Raw genomic sequence first — 18,279 nt, 5'->3', positions numbered from 1 at the left:
CTTTTTTCTTTGCGCTGATAGCTTTGATGGAATGTTCTGACGGTCGTGAGTGAGCTGGACGATTGCCTCCGTGGCGCAATCGGATAGCGCGTTCGGCTGTTAACCGAAAGGTTGGAGGTTCGAGCCCTCCCGGGCGCGTTCTCTCGCTTCTTTTTTCTTTGCACTGATAGCTTTGATAGAATGTTCTGACGGTCGTGAGAGAGCTGGACGATTGCCTCCGTGGCGCAATCGGATAGCGCGTTCGGCTGTTAACCGAAAGGTTGGAGGTTCGAGCCCTCCCGGGCGCGTTGTCTCGCTTCTTTTTTCTTTGCACTGATAGCTTTGATAGAATGTTCTGACGGTCGTGAGAGAGCAGGACGATTGCCTCCGTGGCGCAATCGGCTAGCGCATTCGGCTGTTAACCGAAAGGTTGTAGGTTCGAACCCTCCCGGGGGCGAGGTGTCGCTTTTTGTTCTTTGCACTGATAGCTTTGATAGAATGTTCTGACGGTCGTGAGAGAGCAGGACGATTGCCTCCGTGGCGAAATCGGCTAGCGCATTCGGCTGTTAACCGAAAGGTTGGAGGTTCGAGCCCTCCCGGGGGCGAGGTGTCGCTTTTTGTTCTTTGCACTGATAGCTTTGATAGAATGTTCTGACGGTCGTGAGAGAGCAGGACGATTGACTCCGTGGCGCAATCGGCTAGCGCATTCGGCTGTTAACCGAAAGGTTGGAGGTTCGAGCCCTCCCGGGGGCGAGGTGTCGCTTTTTGTTCTTTGCACTGATAGCTTTGATAGAATGTTCTGACGGTCGTGAGAGAGCAGGACGATTGCCTCCGTGGCGCAATCGGATAGCGCGTTCGGCTGTTAACCGAAAGGTTGGAGGTTCGAGCCCTCCCGGGCGCGTTCTCTCGCTCCTTTTTTCTTCGCGCTGATAGCTTTGATGGAATGTTCTGACAGTCGTGAGAGAGCAGGACGATTGCCTCCGTGGCGCAATCGGCTAGCGCATTCGGCTGTTAACCGAAAGGTTGGAGGTTCGAGCCCTCCCGGGGGCGTTCTCTCGCTTCTTTTTTCTTTGCGCTGATAGCTTTGATGGAATGTTCTGACGGTCGTGAGAGAGCAGGACGATTGCCTCCGTGGCGCAATCGGATAGCGCGTTCGGCTGTTAACCGAAAGGTTGGAAGTTCGAGCCCTCCCGGGCGCGTTCTCTCGCTTCTTTTTTCTTTGCACTGATAGCTTTGATAGAATGTTCTGACGGTCGTGAGAGAGCAGGACGATTGCCTCCGTGGCGCAATCGGCTAGCGCATTCGGCTGTTGACCGAAAGGTTGGAGGTTCGAGCCCTCCCGGGGGCGAGGTGTCGCTTTTTTTTCTTTGCGCTGACAGCTTTGGAGAAATGTTCTGACTGTGGTGAGACAGCAGCACGACGGCCTCCGTGGCGCAATTGGCTAGCGCGTTCGGCTCTTAACGGAAAGGTTGGCAGTTCGAGCCCTCCCGGGGGCGTTGTGTCGCTTTTTTTCTTTGCGCTGACAGCTTTGCAGAAAAGTTTTGACAGTGGTGAGAGACCAGAACGACTGCCTCCGTGGCGCAATTGGCTAGCGCGTTCGGCTTTTAACCGAAAGGTTGGAGGTTCTTGCCCTCCCGGGGGCGTTGTGTCGCTTTTTTTTCTTTGCGCTGATAGCTTTGGAGAAATGTTCTGACGGTGGCAAGAGAGCAGCACGATTGCCTCCGTGGCGCAATCGGCTAGCGCATTCGGCTGTCAACCGAAAGGTTGGAGGTTAGAGCCCTCCCGGTGGCGGTGTGTCGCTATTTTTTTTCTTTCCGCTGAGAGCATTGAAAAAAAGTTCTGACGGTGGTAAGAGAGCAGCACGATTGCCTCCGTGGCGCTGTCTGCTAGCTCGTTGGGCTGTTAACCGAAAGGTTGGAGGTTCGAGCCCTCCCGGGGGCGGGGTGTCGCTTTTTTTTCTTTGCGCTGACAGCTTTGGAGAAATGTTCTGACGGTGGTAAGAGAGCAGCACGACTGCCTCCGTGGCGCAATCGGCTAGCGCGTTCGGCTGTTAACCGAAAGGTTGGAGGTTCGAGCCCTCCCGGGGGCGTCTTCTCGCTTCTTTTTTCTTTGCGCTGATAGCTTTGATGGAATATACTGACGGGCGTGAGAGAGCTGGATGATTGCCTCCGTGGCGCAATCGGATAGCGCGTTCGGCTGTTAACCGAAAGGTTGGAGGTTCGAGCCCTCCCGGGGGCGTGGTCTCGCTTCTTTTTTCTTTGCGCTGATAGCTTTGATGGAATGTTCTGACGGTCGTGAGAGAGCAGGACGATTGCCTCCTTGGCGCAATCGGCTAGCGCATTCGGCTGTTAACCGAAAGGTTGGAGGTTCGAGCCCTCCCGGGGGCGAGGTGTCGCTTTTTTTTTTCTTTGCGCTGACAGCTTTGGAGAAATGTTCTGACGGTGGTGAGAGAGCAGCACGACGGCCTCCGTGGCGCAATTGGCTAGCGCGTTCGGCTGTTAACCGAAAGGTTGGAGGTTCGAGCCCTCCCGGGGGCGAGGAGTCGTTTTTTTTTTCTTTGCGCTGACAGCTTTGGAGAAATGTTCTGACGGTGGTGAGAGAACAGCACGACTGCCTCCGTGGCGCAATATGCTGGCGCGTTCGGCTGTTAACCGAAAGGTTGGAGGTTCGAGCCCTCCCGGGGGCGAGGTGTCACTTTTTTCTTTGTGCTGACAGCTTTGGACAAATGTTCGGACGGTGGTGAGAGAGCAGCACGACTGCCTCCGTGGCGCAATTGGCTAGCGCGTTCGGCTGTTAACCGAAAGGTTGGAGGTTCGAGCCCTCCCGGGGGCGCTGTAGCGGTCTCTTTTCTTTGCGTTGATAGCTTTGGAGGAATGTTCTGACGGTCGTGAGAGTGCAGCATGACTGCCTCCGCGGTGCAATCGGCTAACGAGTTCGGCTCTTAAGCGAAAGGTTGGGGGTTCAAGTCCTCCCGGGGGTGGTGTGTGTTGCTTTTTTTCTTTGCGCTCATAGCTTTGGAGGAATCTTTTGACGGTCGTGAGAGTACAGCACGCCTGCCTCCGCGTCGCACTCGGCTAAGGAGTTCGGCTCTTAAGCGAAAGGTTGGAGGTTCAAGTCCTCCCGGGGGCGGTGTGTGTCGCTTTTTTTTCTTTGCACTGATGGCTTTGGAGGAATGTTCTGACGGTCGTTAGAGTGCAGCACGACTGCCTTCGTTGCGCAATTGGCTTGCGCGATCGGCTGTTAACCGGAAGGTTGGAGGTTCGAGCCCTCCCGTGGGCGTTGTCTAACTTCTTTTTTCTTTGCACTGTTAGCTTTGATGGAAAGTTCTGACGGTGGTGAGAGTGCAGCACGACTGCCTCCGGGGCGAAATTGGCTACCGAGTTCGGATTTTAACCGAAATGTCGAAGGTTCGAGCCCTCCCGGGGACGTTGTCTTGCTTCTTTTTTCTTTGCACTCTTAGCTTTGATGAAAGGCTCTGACTCTGGTGAGAGTACAGCACGACTGCATCCGTGGCGCAATTGGCTAGCGCGTTCGGCTGTTAACCGAAAGGTTGGAGGTTCGAGCATTCCCGGGGGCGTTGTCTCGCTTCTTTTTTCTTTGCGCTGATAGCTTTGATGGAATGTTCCGACTATCGTGAGAGTGCGCCACGACTGCCTCCGTGGCGCAATCGGCTAACGAGTTCGGCTCTTAACCAAAAGTTTGGAGGTTCAAGTCCTCCCGGGGGTGGTGTGTGTTGCTTTTTTTCTTTGCGCTCATAGCTTTGGAGGAATCTTTTGACGTTCGTGAGAGTACAGCACGCCTGCCTCCGCTTCGCAATCGGCTAAGGAGTTCGGCTCTTAAGCGAAAGGTTGGAGGTTCAAGTCCTCCCGGGGGCGGTGTGTGTCGCTTTTTTTTCTTTGCACTGATGGCTTTGGAGGAATGTTCTGACGGTCGTTAGAGTGCAGCACGACTGCCTCCGCAGCGCAATCGGCTAACGAGTTCGGCTCTTAACCGAAAGATTGGGGGTTGGAGCCCTCCCGGGGGCGGTGTGTCACATTTTTTTCTTTGCGCTGATAGCTTTGGAGGAATGTTCTGACGGTCGTGAGAGTGCAGCACGACTGCCTTAGTTGCGCAATTGGCTTGTGAGATCGGCTGTTAACCGGAAGGTTGGAGGTTCGAGCCCTCCCGGGGGCGTTGTCTAGCTTCTTTTTTCTTTGCACTGTTAGCTTTGATGGAATGTTCTGACGGTGGTGAGAGTGCAGCACGACTGCCTCCGTGGCGAAATTGGCTAGCGAGTTCGGCATTTAACCGAAAGGTCGAAGGTTCGAGCCCTCCCGGGGACGTTGTCTTGCTTCTTTTTTCTTTGCACTCTTAGCTTTGATGAAATGTTCTGACGCTGGTGAGAGTACAGCACGACTGCCTCCGTGGCGCAATTGGCTAGCGCGTTCGGCTGTTAACCGAAAGGTTGGAGGTTCGAGCATTCCCGGGGGCGTTGTCTCGCTTCTTTTTTTCTTTGCGCTGATAGCTTTGATGGAATGTTCTGACTATCGTGAGAGTTCAGCACGACTGCCTCCGCGGCGCAATCGGCTAACGAGTTCGGCTCTTAACCGAAAGGTTGGGGGTTGGAGCCCTCCCGGGGGCGGTGTGTCGCATTTTTTCTTTGCGCTGATAGCTTTGAAGGAATGTTCTGACGGTCGTGAGAGTGCAGCACGACTGCCTTCGTTGCGCAATTGGCTTGCGCGATCGGCTGTTATCCGGAAGGTTGGAGGTTCGAGCCCTCCCGTGGGCGTTGTCTAACTTCTTTTTTCTTTGCACTGTTAGCTTTGATGGAAAGTTCTGACGGTGGTGAGAGTGCAGCACGACTGCCTCCGGGGCGAAATTGCCTACCGAGTTCGAATTTTAACCGAAAGGTCGAAGGTTCGAGCCCTCCCGGGGACGTTGTCTTGCTTCTTTTTTTTTGCGCTGATAGCTTTGATGGAATGTTCTGACGCTGGTGAGAGTACAGCACGACTGCCTCCGCGGCGCAATTGGCTAAAGAGTTCAGCTCTTGACGGAAATGTTTGAGGTTCGAGCCCTCCCGGGGGCGTTGTCTAGCTTCTTTTTTCTTTGCACTGTTAGCTTTGATGGAATGTTCTGACGGTGGTGAGAGTACAGCACGACTGCCTTCGTGGCGCAATCGGCTAACGAGTTCGGCTCTTAACCGAAAGATTGGAGGTTCGAGCCCTCCAGGGGGCGGTGTGTCGCATTTTTTCTTTGCGCTGATAGCTTTGAAGGAATGTTCTGACGGTCGTGAGAGTGCAGCACGACTGCCTTCGTTGCGCAATTGGCTTGCGCGATCGGCTGTTAACCGAAAGGTTGGAGGTTCGAGCCCTGCAGGGGGCGTTGTCCAGCTTCTTTTTTCTTTGCACTCTTAGCTTTGATGGAATGTTCTGACGGTCGTGAGAGAGCAGGACGATTGCCTCCGTGGCGCAATCGGCTAGCGCAATCGGCTGTTAACCGAAAGGTTGGAGGTTCGAGCCCTCCCGGGGGCGAGGAGTCGTTTTTTTTCTTTGCGCTGACAGCTTTGGAGAAATGTTCTGACGGTGGTGAGAGAGCAGCACGACTGCCTCCGTGGTGCAATTGGCTAGCGCGTTCAGCTGTTTACCGAAAGGTTGGAGGTTTGAGCCCTCCCGGAGCGGTGTGTCGCTTTTTTTCTTTGCGCTGATAGCTTTGATGGAATGTTCCGACTATCGTGAGTGTGCGCCACGACTGCCTCCGTGGCGTAATCGGCTAACGAGTTCGGCTCTTAACCAAAAGTTTGGAGGTTCAAGTCCTCCCGGGGGTGGTGTGTGTTGCTTTTTTTTCTTTGCGCTCATAGCTTTGGAGGAATCTTTTGACGGTCGTGAGAGTACAGCACGACTGCCTCCGCAGCGCAATCGGCTAACGAGTTCGGCTCTTAACCGAAAGGTTGGAGGTTCGACCCTCCCTGGGGCGGTGTGTCGAATTTTCTCTTTGCGCTGATAGCTTTGGAGGAATGTTCTGACGTTCGTGAGAGACCAGCACGACTGCCTTCGTTGCGCAATCGGCTTGCGCGATCGGCTGTTAACCGGAAGGTTGGAGGTTCGAGCCCTCCCGGGAGCGTTGTCTAGCTTCTTTTCTCTTTCCACTGTTAGCTTTGATGGAATGTTCTGACGCTGGTGAGAGTACAGCACGACTGCCTCCGCGGCGCAATTGGCTAAAGAGTTCAGCTCTTGACGGAAATGTTGGAGGTTCGAGCCCTCCCGGGGGCGTTGTCTAGCTTCTTTTTTCTTTGCACTGTTAGCTTTGATGGAATGTTCTGACGGTGGTGAGAGTACAGCACGACTGCCTTCGTGGCGCAATTGGCTAACGAGTTCGGCTGTTAACCGAAAGGTTGGAGGTTCGAGCCCTCCCGGGGGCATTGTCTCGCTTCTTTTTTCTTTGCACTGATAGCTTTGTTAGAATACTCTGACGGTCGTGAGAGAGCAGGACGATTGCCTCCGTGGCGCAATCGGCTAGCGCATTCGGCTGTTAACCGAAAGGTTGGAGGTTCGAGCCCAACCGGGGGCGAGGTGTCGCTTTTTTTTCTTTGCGCTGACAGCTTTGGAGAAATGTTCTGACGGTGGTGAGAGAGCAGCACGACGGCCTCCGTGGCGCAATTGGCTAGCGCTTTCGGCTGTTAACCGAAAGGTTGGAGGTTCAAGCCCTCCCGGAGGCGAGGAGTCGTTTTTTTTTGCGCTGACAGCTTTGGAGAAATGTTGTGACGGTGGTGAGAGAGCAGCACGGCTGCCTCCGTGGCGCAATATGCTGGCGCGTTCGGCTGTTAACCGAAAGGTTGGAGGTTCGAGCCTTCCCGGGGGCGAGGTGTCACTTTTTTCTTTGCGCTGACAGCTTTGCAGAAAAGTTTTGACGGTGGTGAGAGACCAGCACGACTGCCTCCGTGGCGCAATTGGCTAGCGCGTTCGGCTGTTAACCGAAAGGTTGGAGGTTCGAACCCTCCCGGGGGCGTTGTGTCGCTTTTATTCTTTGCGCTGATAGCTTTGGAGAAATGTTCTGACGGTGGCAAGAGAGCAAGCAGCACGACTGCCTCCGCAGCGCAATCGGCTAACGAGTTCGGCTCTTAACCGAAAGGTTGGAGGTTCGACCCTCCCTGGGGCGGTGTGTCGAATTTTCTCTTTGCGCTGATAGCTTTGGAGGAATGTTCTGACGTTCGTGAGAGACCAGCACGACTGCCTTCGTTGCGCAATCGGGTTGCGCGATCGGGGTTTAACCGGAAGGTTGGAGGTTCGAGCCCTCCCGGGAGCGTTGTCTAGCTTCTTTTTTCTTTGCACTGTTAGCGTTGATGGAATGTTCTGACGGTGGTGAGAGTGCAGCACGACTGCCTCCGTGGCGAAATTGGCAAGCGAGTTCGGCATTTAACCGAAAGGTCGAAGGTTCGAGCCCTCCCGGGGACGTTGTCTGTCTTCTTTTTTCTTTGCACTCTTAGCTTTGATGAAATGTTCTGACGCTGGTGAGAGTACAACACGACTGCATCCGTGGCGCAATTGGCTAGCGCGTTCGGCTGTTAACCGAAAAGTTGGAGGTTCGAGCATTCCCGGGGGCATTGTCTCGCTTCTTTTTTCTTTGCGCTGATAGCTTTGATGGAATGTTCTGACTATCGTGAGAGTGCAGCACGACTGCCTCCGCGGCGCAATCGGCTAACGAGTTCCGCTCTTAACCGAAAGGTTGGGGGTTGGAGCCCTCCCGGGGGCGGTGTGTCGCATTTTTTCTTTGCGCTGATAGCTTTGGAGGAATGTTCTGACGGTCGTGAGAGTGCAGCACGACTGCCTTCGTTGCGCAATTGGCTCTCGCGATCGGCTGTTAACCGGAAGGTTGGAGGTTCGAGCCCTCCCGGGGGCGTTGTCTAGCTTCTTTTTTCTTTGCACTGTTAGCTTTGATGGAATGTTCTGACGGTGGTGAGAGTTCAGCACGACTGCCTCCGTGGCGAAATTGGCTAGCGAGTTCGGCATTTAACCGAAAGGTCGAAGGTTCGAGCCCTCCCGGAGACGTTGTCTAGCTTCTTTTTTCTTTGCACTCTTAGCTTTGATGAAAATGTTCTGACGCTGGTGAGAGTACAGCACGACTGCATCCGTGGCGCAATTGGCTAGCTCGTTCGGCTGTTAACCGAAAGGTTGGAGGTTCGAGCATTCCCGGCGTCGTTGTCTTGCTTCTTTTTTCTTTGCGCTGATAGCTTTGACGGAATGTTCTGATGGTGGTGAGAGAGCAGCACGATTGCCTCCGTGGCGCAGTCGGCTAGCTCGTAGGGCTGTTAACCGAAAGGTTGGAGGTTCGAGCCCTCCCGGGGGCGGGGTGTCGCTTTTTTTTCTTTGCGCTGACAGCTTTGGAGAAATGTTCTGACGGTGGTAAGAGAGCAGCACGACTGATTCCGTGGCGCAATCGGCTAGCGCGTTCGGCTGTTAACCGAAAGGTTGGAGGTTCGAGCCCTCTCGGGGGCGTTGTCTCGCTTCTTTTTTCTTTGCGCTGATAGCTTTGATGGAATATACTGACGGGCGTGAGAGAGCTGGATGATTTCCTCCGTGGCGCAATCGGATAGCGCGTTTGGCTGTTAACCGAAAGGTTGGATGTTCGAGCCCTCACGGGGAGTGGTCTCGGTTCTTTTTTCTTTGCGCTGATAGCTTTGATGGAATGTTCTGACGGTCGTGAGAGAGCAGGACGATTGCCTCCGTGGCGCAATCGGCTAGCGCATTCGGCTGTTAACCGAAAGGTTGGAGGTTCGAGCCTTCCCGGGGGCGAGGAGTCGTTTTTTTTGCGCTGACAGCTTTGGAGAAGTGTTCTGACGGTGGTGAGAGAGCAGCACGACTGCTTCCGTGGCGCAATATGCTGGCGCGTTCGGCTGTTAACCGAAAGGTTGGAGGTTCGAGCCCTCCCTGGGGCGAGGTGTCACTTTTTTCTTTGCGCTGACAGCTTTGGAGAAATGTTCGGGCGATGGTGAGAGAGCAGCACGACTGCCTCCGTGGCGCAATTGGCCAGCAAGTTCGGCTGTTAAGCGAAAGGTTGGAGGTTCGAGCCCTCCCGGGGGCGCTGTAGCGGTCTCTTTTCTTTGCGTTGATAGCTTTGGAGGAATGTTCTCACGGTCGTGAGAGTGCAGCATGACTGCCTCCGCGGTGCAATCGGCTAACGAGTTCGGCTCTTAAGCGAAAGGTTGGAGGTTCAAGTCCTCCCGGGGGTGGTGTGTGTTGCTTTTTTTTCTTTGCGCTCATAGCTTTGAAGGAATCTTTTGACGGTCGTGAGAGTACAGCACGCCTGCCTCCGCGTCGCAATCGGCTAAGGAGTTCGGCTCTTAAGCGAAAGGTTGGAGGTTCAAGTCCTCCTGGGGGCGGTGTGTGTCGATTTTTTTCTTTGCACTGATGGCTTTGGAGGAATGTTCTGACGGTCGTTAGAGCGCAGCACGACTGCCTCCGCAGCGCAATCGGCTAACGAGTTCGGCTCTTAACCGAAAGGTTGGAGGTTCGACCCTCCCGGGGGCGGTGTGTCGCATTTTTCTTTGCGCTGATAGCTTTGGAGGAATGTTCTGACTGCCGTGAGAGTGCAGCACGACTGCCTCCGCGGCGCAATCGGCTAACGAGTTCGGCCCTTTACCGAAAGGTTGGGGGTCGGAGCCCTCCCGGGGGCGGTGTGTCGCATTTTTTCTTTGCGCAGATAGCTTTGGAGGAATGTTCTGACGTTCGTGAGAGTGCAGCACTACTGCCTTCGTTGCGCAATCGGCTTGTGCGATCGGCTGTTAACCGGAAGGTTGGAGGTTCGAGCTCTCCCGGGGGCGTTGTCTAGCTTCTTTTTTTTTTGCACTGTTAGCGTTGATGGAATGTTCTGCGGTGGTGAGAGTGCAGCACGACTGCCTCCGTGGCGAAATTGGCTAGCGAGTTCGGCATTTAACCGAAAGGTCGAAGGTTCGAGCCCTCCCGGGGACAATGTCTTGCTTCTTTTTTCTTTGCACTCTTAGCTTTGATGAAATGTTCTGACGCTGGTGTGAGTACAGCACGACTGCATCCGTGGCGCAATTGGCTAGCGCGTTCGGCTGTTAACCGAAAGGTTGGAGGTTCGAGCATTCCCGGGGGCGTTGTCTCGCTTCTTTTTTCTTTGCGCTGATAGCTTTGATGGAATGTTCTGACTATCGTGAGAGTGCAGCACGACTGCCTCCGCGGCGCAATCGGCTACGAGTTCGGCTCGTAACCAAACGTTTGGAGGTTCAAGTCCTCCCGGGAGCGTTGTCTAGCTTCTTTTTTCTTTGCACTGTTAGCTTTGATGGAATGTTCTGACGCTGGTGAGAGTACAGCATGACTGCCTCCGCGGCGCAATTGGCTAACGAGTTCAGCTCTTGACGGAAATGTTGGAGGTTCGAGCCCTCCCGGGGGCGTTGTCTAGCTTCTTTTTTCTTTGCACTGTTAATTGGACAAATGTTCTGACGGTGGTGAGAGAGCAGCACGACTGCCTCCGTGGCGCAATTGGCTAGCTTGTTCGGCTGTTAACCGAAAGGTTGGAGGTTCGAGCCCTCCCAGGGGCGAGGAGTCGTTTTTTTTCTTTGCGCTGACACCATTGCAGAAAAGTTTTGACGGTGGTCAAAGAGCAGCACGACTGCCTCCGTGGCGCAATCGGCTAACTAGTTCGGCTCTTAACCGAAAGGTTGGGGGTCGGAGCCCTCCCGGGGGCGGTGTGTCATATTTTTTCTTTGCGCTGATAGCTTTGGAGGAATGTTCTGACTGCCGTGAGAGTGCAGCACGATTGCCTCCGTGGCGCAGTCGGCTAGCTCGTTGGGCTGTTAACCGAAAGGTTGGAGGTTCGAGCCCTCCCGGGGGCGGGGTGTCGCTTTTTTAGATGCGGAAGCATCTTATACTCGCGCCTTGTAGTTCGCCGTCCGCGCCGTCCACACCGCTTCTCGAACATTCGACAGCTGACGCGCGCGCATGCGCCGTCGCGCCGTCGCCCACCATCTGTGCCGCGCGCGCTTCTCCTTCGAGAACATTCGACAGCTGACAGCGCATGCGCCGTCGCGCTGTATATATACTCAAGGTCGGCGCTCGCTCGCTCAGTTGCCGCTCGTCGGTTGGTTTGTACGGCGCGTCGACGTCCAAGGTCGCGGTGAAATGAATTCCAACGAATCCACAAACACAATGATCGACGTCCCTTCGACCAGCGCCGCCCTTTCGCATACGTGTGTACGTGTTCACTCATTTAACACCCCCGCCTACAACCACGTTAACCAATTTAGCCATCGACCCAAGTAAGTCGCAATTTAACACCCCATTTCACAACCACGTTAACCAATTTAGCCATCGACCCAAGTAAGTCGCACTTTAACACCCCGTTAACCAATTATATGCTCCGCATCCTCCTCAGTGTTCCCCCGAGGGAAGCTGCGGGCAATTTTTTCTTTGCGCTGACAGCTTTGGAGAAATGTTCTGACGGTGGTAAGAGAGCAGCACGACTGCCTCCGTGGCGCAATCGGCTAGCGCGTTCAGCTGTTAACCGAAAGGTTGGAGGTTCGAGCCCTCCCGGGGGCGTTGTCTCGCTTCTTTTTTCTTTGCGCTGATAGCTTTGATGGAATATACTGACGGGCGTGAGAGAGCTGGATGATTTCCTCCGTGGCGCAATCGGATAGCGCGTTTGGCTGTTAACCGAAAGGTTGGAGGTTCGAGCCCTCACGGGGGCGTGGTCTCGGTTCTTTTTTCTTTGCGCTGATAGCTTTGATGGAATGTTCTGACGGTCGTGAGAGAGCAGGACGATTGCCTCCGTGGCGCAATCGGCTAGCGCATTCGGCTGTTAACCGAAAGGTTGGAGGTTCGAGCCTTCCCGGGGGCGAGGTGTCGCTTTTTTTTTCTTTGCGCTGACAGCTCTGGAGAAATGTTCTGACGGTGGTGAGAGAGCAGCACGACGGCCTCCGTGGCGCAATTGGCTAGCGCGTTCGGCTGTTAACCGAAAGGTTGGAGGTTCGAGCCCTTCGGGGGCGAGGAGTCGTTTTTTTTCTTTGCGCTGACAGCTTTGGAGAAATGTTCTGACGGTGGTGAGAGAGCACGACTGCCTCCGTGGCGCAATATGCTGACGCGTTCGGCTGTTAACCAAAAGGTTGGAGGTTCGAGCCCTCCCGGGGGCGAGGTGTCACTTTTTTCTTTGCGCTGACAGCTTTGGAGAAATGTTCGGACGGTGGTGAGAGAGCAGCACGACTGCCTCCGTGGCGCAATTGGCTAGCGCGTTCGGCTGTTAACCGAAAGGTTGGAGGTTCGAGCCCTCCCGGGGGCGCTGTAGCGGTCTCTTTTCTTTGCGTTGATAGCTTTGGAGGAATGTTCTGACGGTCGTGAGAGTACAGCACGCCTGCCTCCGCGTCGCAATCGGCTAAGGAGTTCGGCTCTTAAGCGAAAGGTTGGAGGTTCAAGTCCTCCCGGGGGCGGTGTGTGTCGATTTTTTTTCTTTGTACTGATGGCTTTGGAGGAATGTTCTGACGGTCGTTAGAGTGCAGCACGACTGCCTCCGTGGCGAAATTGGCTAGCGAGTTCAGCTCTTGACGGAAATGTTGGAGGTTCGAGCCCTCCTGGGGACAATGTCTTGCTTCTTTTTTCTTTGCACTCTTAGCTTTGATGAAATGTTCTGACACTGGTGAGAGTACAGCACGACTGCATCCGTGGCGCAATTGGCTAGCGCGTTCGGCTGTTAACCGAAAGGTTGGAGGATCGAGCATTTTTCGGGGGCGTTGTCTCGCTTGTTTTTTCTTTGCGCTGATAGCTTTGATGGAATGTTCTGACTATCGTGAGAGTGCAGCACGACTGCCTCCGCGGCGCAATCGGCTACGAGTTCGGCTCTTAACCAAACGTTTGGAGGTTCAAGTCCTCCCGGGAGCGTTGTCTAGCTTCTTTTTTCTTTGCACTGTTAGCTTTGATGGAATGTTCTGACGCTGGTGAGAGTACAGCACGACTGCCTCCGCGGCGCAATTGGCTAACGAGTTCAGCTCTTGACGGAAATGTTGGAGGTTCGAGCCCTCCCGGGGGCGTTGTGTCGCTTTTTTTTCTTTGCGCTGATAGCTTTGGAGAAATGTTCTGACGGTGGCAAGAGAGCAGCATTACTTCCTCCGCGGTGCAATCGGCTAACGAGTTCGGCTCTTAACCAAACGTTTGGAGGTTCAAGTCCTCCCGGGGGTGGTGTGTGTTGCTTTTTTTTCTTTGCGCTCATAGCTTTGGAGGAATTTTTTGACGGTCGTGAGAGTACAGCACGCCTGCCTCCGCTTCCTAATCGGCTAAGGAGTTCGGCTCTTAAGCGAAAGGTTGGAGGTTCAAGTCCTCCCGGGGGCGGTGTGTGTCGCTTTTTTTTCTTTGCACTGATGGCTTTGAAGGAATGCTCTGACGGTCGTTAGAGTGCAGCACGACTGCCTCCGCGGCGCAATCGGCTAACGAGTTCGGCTCTTAACCGAAAGGTTGGAGGTTAAGTCCTCCCGGGGGTGGTGTGTGTCGCTTTTTTTTCTTTGCACTGATGGCTTTGGAGGAATGTTCTGACGGTCATTAGAGTGCAGCACGACTGCCTCCGCAGCGCAATCGGCTAACGAGTTCGGCTCTTAACCGAAAGGTTGGAGGTTCGACCCTCCCGGGGGCGGTGTGTCGCATTTTTTCTTTGCGCTGATAGCTTTGGAGGAATGTTCTGACGCTGGTGAGAGTACAGCACGACTGCCTCCGCGGCGCAATTGGCTAACGAGTTCGGCTCTTGACGGAAATGTTGGAGGTTCGAGCCCTCCCGGGGGCGTTGTCTAGCTTCTTTTTTCTTTGCACTGTTAGCTTTGATGGGATGTTCTGACGGTGGTGAGAGTACAGCACGACTGCCTTCGTGGCGCAATTGGCTAACGAGTTCGGCTGTTAACCGAAAGGTTGGAGGTTCGAGCCCTCCTGGGGGCGTTGTCTAGCTTCTTTTTTCTTTGCACTGTTAGCTTTGGAGAAATGTTCTGATGGTGGTGAGAGAGCAGCACGACTGCCTCCGTGGCGTAATTGGCTAGCGTGTTCAGCTGTTAACCGAAAGGTTGGAGGTTCGAGCCCTCCCAGGGGCGAGGAGTCGTTTTTTTTTTCTTTGCGCTGGCAGCTTTAGAGAAATGTTTTGACGGTGGTCAGAGAGCAGCACGACTGCCTCCGTGGCGCAATTGGCTAGCTCGTTCGGCTGTTAACCGAAAGGTTGGAGGTTCGAGCCCTCTCGGGGGCGAGGTGTCGCTTTTTTTTCTTTGCGCTGATAGCTTTGGAGAAATGTTCTGACGGTGGCAAGAGAGCAGCACGACTGCCTCCGTGGCGCAATTGGCTAGCGCGTTCGGCTGTTAACCGAAAGTTTGGAGGTTCGAGCCCTCCCGGGGGCGAGGTGTCACTTTTTTCTTTGCGCTGACAGCTTTCGAGCAATGTTCGGACGGTGGTGAGAGAGCAGCACGACTGCCTCCGTGGCGCAATTGGCTAGCGCGTTCGGCTGTTAACCGAAAGGTTGGAGGATCGAGCCCTCCCGGGGGCGCTGTAGCGGTCTCTTTTCTTTGCGTTGATAGCTTTCGAGGAATGTTCTGACGGTCGTGAGAGTGCGGCATGACTGCCTCCGCGGTGCAATCGGCCAACGAGTTCGGCTCTTAACCAAAAGTTTGGAGGTTCAAGTCCTCCCTGGGGTGTTGTGTGTTGCTTTTTTTCTTTGCGCTCATAGCTTTGGAGGAATCTTTTGACGGTCGTGAGAGTACAGCACGCCTGCCTCGGCTTCGCAATCGGCTAAGGAGTTCGGCTCTTAAACTAAAGGTTGGAGGTTCAAGTCCTCCCGGGGGCGGTGTGTGTCGCTTTTTTTTCTTTGCACTGATGGCTTTGGAGGAATGTTCTGACGGTCGTTAGAGTGCAGCACGACTGCCTCCGCAGCGCAATCGGCTTGCGCGATCGGCTGTTAACCGGAAGGTTGGAGGTTCGAGCCCTCCCGGGGGCGTTGTCTAGCTTCTTTTTTCTTTGCACTGTTAGCTTTGATGGAATGCTCTGACGGTGGTGAGAGTACAGCACGACTGCCTTCGTGGCGCAATTGGCTGACGAGTTCGGCTGTTAACCGAAAGGTTGGAGGTTCGAGCCCTCCCGGGGGCGTTGTCTAGCTTCTTTTTTCTTTGCACTGTTAGCTTTGATGGAATGTTCTGACGCTGGTGAGAGTACAGCACGACTGCCTCCGCAGCGCAATTGGCTAACGAGTTCGGCTCTTGACCGAAATGTTGGAGGTTCGAGCCCTCCCGGGGGCGTTGTCTAGCTTCTTTTTTCTTTGCGCTGATAGCTTTGGAGAAATGTTCTGACGGTGGTGAATGTACAGAACGACTGCCTCCGCGGCGTAATTGGCTAACGAGTTCGGCTGTTAACCGAAAGGTTGGAGGATCGAGCCCTCCCGGGGGCGTTGTCTAGCTTCTTTTTTCTTTGCACTGTTAGCTTTGATGGAATGTTCTGACGCTGGTGAGAGTACAGCACGACTGCCTCCGCGGCGTAATGGGCTAACGAGTTCGGCCCTTGACGGAAATGTTGGAGGTTTGAGCCCTCCCGGGGGCGTTGTCTAGCTTCTTTTTTCTTTGCACTGTTAGCTTTGATGGAATGTTCTGACGGTGGTGAGAGTACAGCACGACTGCCTTCGTGGCGCAATTGGCTAACGAGTTCGGCTGTTAACCGAAAGGTTGGAGGTTCGAGCCCTCCCGGGGGCGTTGTCTAGCTTCTTTTTTTTTGCACTGTTAGCTTTGATGGAATGTTCTGACGCTGGTGAGAGAGCAGCACGACTGCCTCCGTGGCGCAATTAGCTAGCGTGTTCAGCTGTTAACCGAAAGGTTGGTGGTTCGAGCCCTCCCGGGGGCGAGGAGTCGTTTTTTTGTTTGCGCTGACAGCTTTGGAAAATCTTCTGACGGTGGTGAGAGAGCAGCACGACTGCCTCCGTGGCGCAATTGGCTAGTGCGTTCGGCTGTTAACCGAAAGGTTGGAGGTTCGAGCCCTCACGGGGGCGAGGTGTCGCTTTTTTTTCTTTGCGCTGATAGCTTTGGAGAAATGTTCGGACGGTGGCAAGAGAGCAGCACGACTGCCTCCGTGGCGCAATTGGCTAGCGCGTTCGGCTGTTGACCGAAAGGTTGGAGGTTCTAGCCCTCCCGGGGGAGCTGTAGCGGTCTCTTTTCTTTGCGTTGATAGCTTTGGAGGAATGTTCTGACGGTCGTGAGAGTGCAGCATTACTTCCTCCGCGGTGCAATCGGCTAACGAGTTCGGCTCTTAACCAAAAGTTTGGAGGTTCAAGTCCTCCCGGGGGTGGTGTGTGTTGCTTTTTTTTCTTTGCGCTCATAGCTTTGGAGGAATCTTTTGACGGTCGTGAGAGTACAGCACGCCTGCCTCCGCTTCGCAATCGGCTAAGGAGTTCGGCTCTTAAGCGAAAGGTTGGAGGTTAAGTCCTCCCGAGGTGGTGTGTGTCGATTTTTTTTCTTTGCACTGATGGCTTTGGAGGAATGTTCTGACGGTCGTTAGAGTGCAGCACGACTGCCTCCGCAGCGCAATCGGCTAACGAGTTCGGCTCTTAACCGAAAGGTTGGAGGTTCGACCCTCCCGGGGGCGGTGTGTCGCATTTTTTCTTTGCGCTGATAGCTTTAGAGGAATGTTCTGACTGCCGTGAGAGTGCAGCACGACTGCCTCCACGGCGCAATCGGCTAACGAGTTCGGCTCTTAACCGAAAGGTTGGGGGTCGGAGCCCTCCCGGGGGCGGTGTGTCGCATTTTTTCTTTGCGCTGATAGCTTTGGAGGAATGTTCTGACTGCCGTGAGAGTGCAGCAGGACTGCCTCCGCGGCGCAATCGGCTAACGAGTTCGGCTCTTAACCAAAAGGTTGGGGGTCGGAGCCCTCCCGGGGGCGGTGTGTCGCATTTTTTCTTTGCGCTGATAGCTTTGTAGAAATGTTCTGACGGTGGTAAGAGAGCTGGATGATTGCCTCCGTGGCGCAATCGGATAGCGCGTTCGGCTGTTAACTGAAAGGTTGGAAGTTCGAGCCCTCCCGGGGGCGTGGTCTCGCTTCTTTTTTCTTTGCGCTGATAGACTTGATGGAATGTTCTGACGGTCGTGAGAGAGCAGGACGATTGCCTCCGTGGCGCAATCGGCTAGCGCATTCAGCTGTTAACCGAACTGTTGGAGGTTCGAGCCTACCCGGGGGCGAGGTGTCGCTTTTTTTTGCGCTAACAGCTTTGGAGAAATGTCCTGACGGTGGTGAGAGAGCAGCACGACGGCCTCCGTGGCGCAATTGGCTAGCGCGTTCGGCTGTTAACCGAAAGGTTGGAGGTTCGAGCCCTCCCGGGGGCGAGGAGTCGTTTTTTTTTCTTTGCGCTGACAGCTTTGGAGAAATGTTCTGACGGTGGTGAGAAGGCAGCACGACTGCCTCCGTGGCGCAATATGCTGGCGCGTTCGGCTGTTAACCGAAAGGCTGGAAGTTCGAGCCCTCCCGGGGGCGAGGTGTCGCTTTTTTCTTTGCGCTGACAGCTTTGGAAATTTGTTCGGACGGTGGTGAGAGAGCAGCACGACAGCCTCCGTGGCGCAATTGGCTAGCGCGTTCGGCTGTTAACCGAAAGGTTGGAGGATCGAGCCCTCCCGGGGGCGCTGTAGCGGTCTCTTTTCTTTGCGTTGATAGCTTTGGAGGAATGTTCTGACGGTCGTGAGAGTGCAGCATGACTGCCTCCGCGGTGCAATCGGCCAACGAGTTCGGCTCTTAACCAAAAGTTTGGAGGTTCAAGTCCTCCCTGGGGTGGTGTGTGTTGCTTTTTTTCTTTGCGCTCATAGCTTTGGAGGAATCTTTTGACGGTCGTGAGAGTACAGCACGCCTGCCTCCGCTTCGCAATCGGCTAAGGAGTTCGGCTCTTAAACGAAAGGTTGGAGGTTCAAGTCCTCCCGGGGGCGGTGTGTGTCGCTTTTTTTTCTTTGCGCTCATAGCTTTGGAGGAATCTTTTGACGTTCGTGAGAGTGCAGCACTACCGCCTTCGTTGCGCAATCGGCTTGCGCGATCGGCTGTTAATTGGAAGGTTGGAGGTTCGAGCCCTCCCGGGGGAGTGTGTCGCATTTTTTATTTGCGCTGATAGCTTTGGAGGAATGTTCTGACGTTCGTGAGAGTGCAGCACTACTGCCTTCGTTGCGCAATCGGCTTGCGCGATCGGCTGTTAACCGGAAGGTTGGAGGTTCGAGCCCTCCCGGGAGCGTTGTCTAGCTTCTTTTTTCTTTGCACTGTTAGCTTTGATGGAATGTTCTGACGCTGGTGAGAGTACAGCACGACTGCCTCCGCGGCGCAATTGGATAACGAG

The 18,279-nt window shown here is 54.5% G+C and overlaps 44 non-coding genes across 44 annotated transcripts; all 44 read left to right on the top strand.

Annotated features, from left to right (window-relative positions):
• Positions 1–64: 64 nt before the first annotated feature.
• On the top strand, positions 65–138 carry TRNAN-GUU (transfer RNA asparagine (anticodon GUU)). The gene has a single exon. It is a non-coding gene; the product is annotated as a tRNA-Asn (tRNA).
• A 75-nt stretch (positions 139–213) lies between these two features.
• On the top strand, positions 214–287 carry TRNAN-GUU (transfer RNA asparagine (anticodon GUU)). The gene has a single exon. It is a non-coding gene; the product is annotated as a tRNA-Asn (tRNA).
• Positions 288–362: 75 nt separating this feature from the next.
• Positions 363–436, top strand: TRNAN-GUU (transfer RNA asparagine (anticodon GUU)). The gene has a single exon. It is a non-coding gene; the product is annotated as a tRNA-Asn (tRNA).
• Positions 437–510: 74 nt separating this feature from the next.
• On the top strand, positions 511–584 carry TRNAN-GUU (transfer RNA asparagine (anticodon GUU)). Its single transcript has one exon. It is a non-coding gene; the product is annotated as a tRNA-Asn (tRNA).
• Positions 585–658: 74 nt separating this feature from the next.
• Positions 659–732, top strand: TRNAN-GUU (transfer RNA asparagine (anticodon GUU)). The gene has a single exon. It is a non-coding gene; the product is annotated as a tRNA-Asn (tRNA).
• A 74-nt stretch (positions 733–806) lies between these two features.
• Positions 807–880, top strand: TRNAN-GUU (transfer RNA asparagine (anticodon GUU)). The gene has a single exon. It is a non-coding gene; the product is annotated as a tRNA-Asn (tRNA).
• Positions 881–955: 75 nt separating this feature from the next.
• Positions 956–1,029, top strand: TRNAN-GUU (transfer RNA asparagine (anticodon GUU)). Its single transcript has one exon. It is a non-coding gene; the product is annotated as a tRNA-Asn (tRNA).
• Positions 1,030–1,104: 75 nt separating this feature from the next.
• On the top strand, positions 1,105–1,178 carry TRNAN-GUU (transfer RNA asparagine (anticodon GUU)). The gene has a single exon. It is a non-coding gene; the product is annotated as a tRNA-Asn (tRNA).
• A 75-nt stretch (positions 1,179–1,253) lies between these two features.
• TRNAN-GUU (transfer RNA asparagine (anticodon GUU)) lies at positions 1,254–1,327 on the top strand. The gene has a single exon. It is a non-coding gene; the product is annotated as a tRNA-Asn (tRNA).
• A 221-nt stretch (positions 1,328–1,548) lies between these two features.
• Positions 1,549–1,622, top strand: TRNAK-UUU (transfer RNA lysine (anticodon UUU)). The gene has a single exon. It is a non-coding gene; the product is annotated as a tRNA-Lys (tRNA).
• A 74-nt stretch (positions 1,623–1,696) lies between these two features.
• On the top strand, positions 1,697–1,770 carry TRNAD-GUC (transfer RNA aspartic acid (anticodon GUC)). The gene has a single exon. It is a non-coding gene; the product is annotated as a tRNA-Asp (tRNA).
• Positions 1,771–1,994: 224 nt separating this feature from the next.
• On the top strand, positions 1,995–2,068 carry TRNAN-GUU (transfer RNA asparagine (anticodon GUU)). The gene has a single exon. It is a non-coding gene; the product is annotated as a tRNA-Asn (tRNA).
• A 75-nt stretch (positions 2,069–2,143) lies between these two features.
• On the top strand, positions 2,144–2,217 carry TRNAN-GUU (transfer RNA asparagine (anticodon GUU)). The gene has a single exon. It is a non-coding gene; the product is annotated as a tRNA-Asn (tRNA).
• A 75-nt stretch (positions 2,218–2,292) lies between these two features.
• On the top strand, positions 2,293–2,366 carry TRNAN-GUU (transfer RNA asparagine (anticodon GUU)). Its single transcript has one exon. It is a non-coding gene; the product is annotated as a tRNA-Asn (tRNA).
• A 76-nt stretch (positions 2,367–2,442) lies between these two features.
• On the top strand, positions 2,443–2,516 carry TRNAN-GUU (transfer RNA asparagine (anticodon GUU)). The gene has a single exon. It is a non-coding gene; the product is annotated as a tRNA-Asn (tRNA).
• A 75-nt stretch (positions 2,517–2,591) lies between these two features.
• TRNAN-GUU (transfer RNA asparagine (anticodon GUU)) lies at positions 2,592–2,665 on the top strand. Its single transcript has one exon. It is a non-coding gene; the product is annotated as a tRNA-Asn (tRNA).
• Positions 2,666–2,737: 72 nt separating this feature from the next.
• Positions 2,738–2,811, top strand: TRNAN-GUU (transfer RNA asparagine (anticodon GUU)). Its single transcript has one exon. It is a non-coding gene; the product is annotated as a tRNA-Asn (tRNA).
• A 1,565-nt stretch (positions 2,812–4,376) lies between these two features.
• Positions 4,377–4,450, top strand: TRNAN-GUU (transfer RNA asparagine (anticodon GUU)). Its single transcript has one exon. It is a non-coding gene; the product is annotated as a tRNA-Asn (tRNA).
• Positions 4,451–5,415: 965 nt separating this feature from the next.
• On the top strand, positions 5,416–5,489 carry TRNAN-GUU (transfer RNA asparagine (anticodon GUU)). Its single transcript has one exon. It is a non-coding gene; the product is annotated as a tRNA-Asn (tRNA).
• Positions 5,490–6,302: 813 nt separating this feature from the next.
• On the top strand, positions 6,303–6,376 carry TRNAN-GUU (transfer RNA asparagine (anticodon GUU)). The gene has a single exon. It is a non-coding gene; the product is annotated as a tRNA-Asn (tRNA).
• A 75-nt stretch (positions 6,377–6,451) lies between these two features.
• On the top strand, positions 6,452–6,525 carry TRNAN-GUU (transfer RNA asparagine (anticodon GUU)). The gene has a single exon. It is a non-coding gene; the product is annotated as a tRNA-Asn (tRNA).
• A 74-nt stretch (positions 6,526–6,599) lies between these two features.
• Positions 6,600–6,673, top strand: TRNAN-GUU (transfer RNA asparagine (anticodon GUU)). Its single transcript has one exon. It is a non-coding gene; the product is annotated as a tRNA-Asn (tRNA).
• Positions 6,674–6,889: 216 nt separating this feature from the next.
• On the top strand, positions 6,890–6,963 carry TRNAN-GUU (transfer RNA asparagine (anticodon GUU)). Its single transcript has one exon. It is a non-coding gene; the product is annotated as a tRNA-Asn (tRNA).
• Positions 6,964–8,228: 1,265 nt separating this feature from the next.
• TRNAN-GUU (transfer RNA asparagine (anticodon GUU)) lies at positions 8,229–8,302 on the top strand. The gene has a single exon. It is a non-coding gene; the product is annotated as a tRNA-Asn (tRNA).
• A 74-nt stretch (positions 8,303–8,376) lies between these two features.
• Positions 8,377–8,450, top strand: TRNAN-GUU (transfer RNA asparagine (anticodon GUU)). Its single transcript has one exon. It is a non-coding gene; the product is annotated as a tRNA-Asn (tRNA).
• A 223-nt stretch (positions 8,451–8,673) lies between these two features.
• On the top strand, positions 8,674–8,747 carry TRNAN-GUU (transfer RNA asparagine (anticodon GUU)). The gene has a single exon. It is a non-coding gene; the product is annotated as a tRNA-Asn (tRNA).
• A 1,695-nt stretch (positions 8,748–10,442) lies between these two features.
• On the top strand, positions 10,443–10,516 carry TRNAN-GUU (transfer RNA asparagine (anticodon GUU)). Its single transcript has one exon. It is a non-coding gene; the product is annotated as a tRNA-Asn (tRNA).
• Positions 10,517–10,736: 220 nt separating this feature from the next.
• Positions 10,737–10,810, top strand: TRNAN-GUU (transfer RNA asparagine (anticodon GUU)). The gene has a single exon. It is a non-coding gene; the product is annotated as a tRNA-Asn (tRNA).
• A 629-nt stretch (positions 10,811–11,439) lies between these two features.
• On the top strand, positions 11,440–11,513 carry TRNAN-GUU (transfer RNA asparagine (anticodon GUU)). The gene has a single exon. It is a non-coding gene; the product is annotated as a tRNA-Asn (tRNA).
• A 224-nt stretch (positions 11,514–11,737) lies between these two features.
• On the top strand, positions 11,738–11,811 carry TRNAN-GUU (transfer RNA asparagine (anticodon GUU)). Its single transcript has one exon. It is a non-coding gene; the product is annotated as a tRNA-Asn (tRNA).
• A 75-nt stretch (positions 11,812–11,886) lies between these two features.
• Positions 11,887–11,959, top strand: TRNAN-GUU (transfer RNA asparagine (anticodon GUU)). The gene has a single exon. It is a non-coding gene; the product is annotated as a tRNA-Asn (tRNA).
• Positions 11,960–12,175: 216 nt separating this feature from the next.
• TRNAN-GUU (transfer RNA asparagine (anticodon GUU)) lies at positions 12,176–12,249 on the top strand. The gene has a single exon. It is a non-coding gene; the product is annotated as a tRNA-Asn (tRNA).
• Positions 12,250–13,812: 1,563 nt separating this feature from the next.
• On the top strand, positions 13,813–13,886 carry TRNAN-GUU (transfer RNA asparagine (anticodon GUU)). The gene has a single exon. It is a non-coding gene; the product is annotated as a tRNA-Asn (tRNA).
• Positions 13,887–13,961: 75 nt separating this feature from the next.
• Positions 13,962–14,035, top strand: TRNAN-GUU (transfer RNA asparagine (anticodon GUU)). Its single transcript has one exon. It is a non-coding gene; the product is annotated as a tRNA-Asn (tRNA).
• Positions 14,036–14,110: 75 nt separating this feature from the next.
• Positions 14,111–14,184, top strand: TRNAN-GUU (transfer RNA asparagine (anticodon GUU)). The gene has a single exon. It is a non-coding gene; the product is annotated as a tRNA-Asn (tRNA).
• Positions 14,185–14,258: 74 nt separating this feature from the next.
• Positions 14,259–14,332, top strand: TRNAN-GUU (transfer RNA asparagine (anticodon GUU)). The gene has a single exon. It is a non-coding gene; the product is annotated as a tRNA-Asn (tRNA).
• Positions 14,333–14,404: 72 nt separating this feature from the next.
• TRNAN-GUU (transfer RNA asparagine (anticodon GUU)) lies at positions 14,405–14,478 on the top strand. Its single transcript has one exon. It is a non-coding gene; the product is annotated as a tRNA-Asn (tRNA).
• Positions 14,479–15,596: 1,118 nt separating this feature from the next.
• On the top strand, positions 15,597–15,670 carry TRNAN-GUU (transfer RNA asparagine (anticodon GUU)). The gene has a single exon. It is a non-coding gene; the product is annotated as a tRNA-Asn (tRNA).
• Positions 15,671–15,744: 74 nt separating this feature from the next.
• Positions 15,745–15,818, top strand: TRNAN-GUU (transfer RNA asparagine (anticodon GUU)). Its single transcript has one exon. It is a non-coding gene; the product is annotated as a tRNA-Asn (tRNA).
• Positions 15,819–15,889: 71 nt separating this feature from the next.
• TRNAN-GUU (transfer RNA asparagine (anticodon GUU)) lies at positions 15,890–15,963 on the top strand. Its single transcript has one exon. It is a non-coding gene; the product is annotated as a tRNA-Asn (tRNA).
• A 74-nt stretch (positions 15,964–16,037) lies between these two features.
• TRNAN-GUU (transfer RNA asparagine (anticodon GUU)) lies at positions 16,038–16,113 on the top strand. The gene has a single exon. It is a non-coding gene; the product is annotated as a tRNA-Asn (tRNA).
• Positions 16,114–16,923: 810 nt separating this feature from the next.
• Positions 16,924–16,997, top strand: TRNAN-GUU (transfer RNA asparagine (anticodon GUU)). The gene has a single exon. It is a non-coding gene; the product is annotated as a tRNA-Asn (tRNA).
• Positions 16,998–17,216: 219 nt separating this feature from the next.
• Positions 17,217–17,290, top strand: TRNAN-GUU (transfer RNA asparagine (anticodon GUU)). The gene has a single exon. It is a non-coding gene; the product is annotated as a tRNA-Asn (tRNA).
• A 220-nt stretch (positions 17,291–17,510) lies between these two features.
• On the top strand, positions 17,511–17,584 carry TRNAN-GUU (transfer RNA asparagine (anticodon GUU)). The gene has a single exon. It is a non-coding gene; the product is annotated as a tRNA-Asn (tRNA).
• Positions 17,585–18,279: the final 695 nt, after the last annotated feature.

The sequence above is a fragment of the Rhipicephalus microplus genome, unplaced genomic scaffold, assembly GCF_043290135.1.
Source record: "Rhipicephalus microplus isolate Deutch F79 unplaced genomic scaffold, USDA_Rmic scaffold_45, whole genome shotgun sequence".
NCBI lineage: Eukaryota > Metazoa > Arthropoda > Arachnida > Ixodida > Ixodidae > Rhipicephalus > Rhipicephalus microplus.
This window is presented reverse-complemented; position numbering and strand designations above follow the sequence as displayed.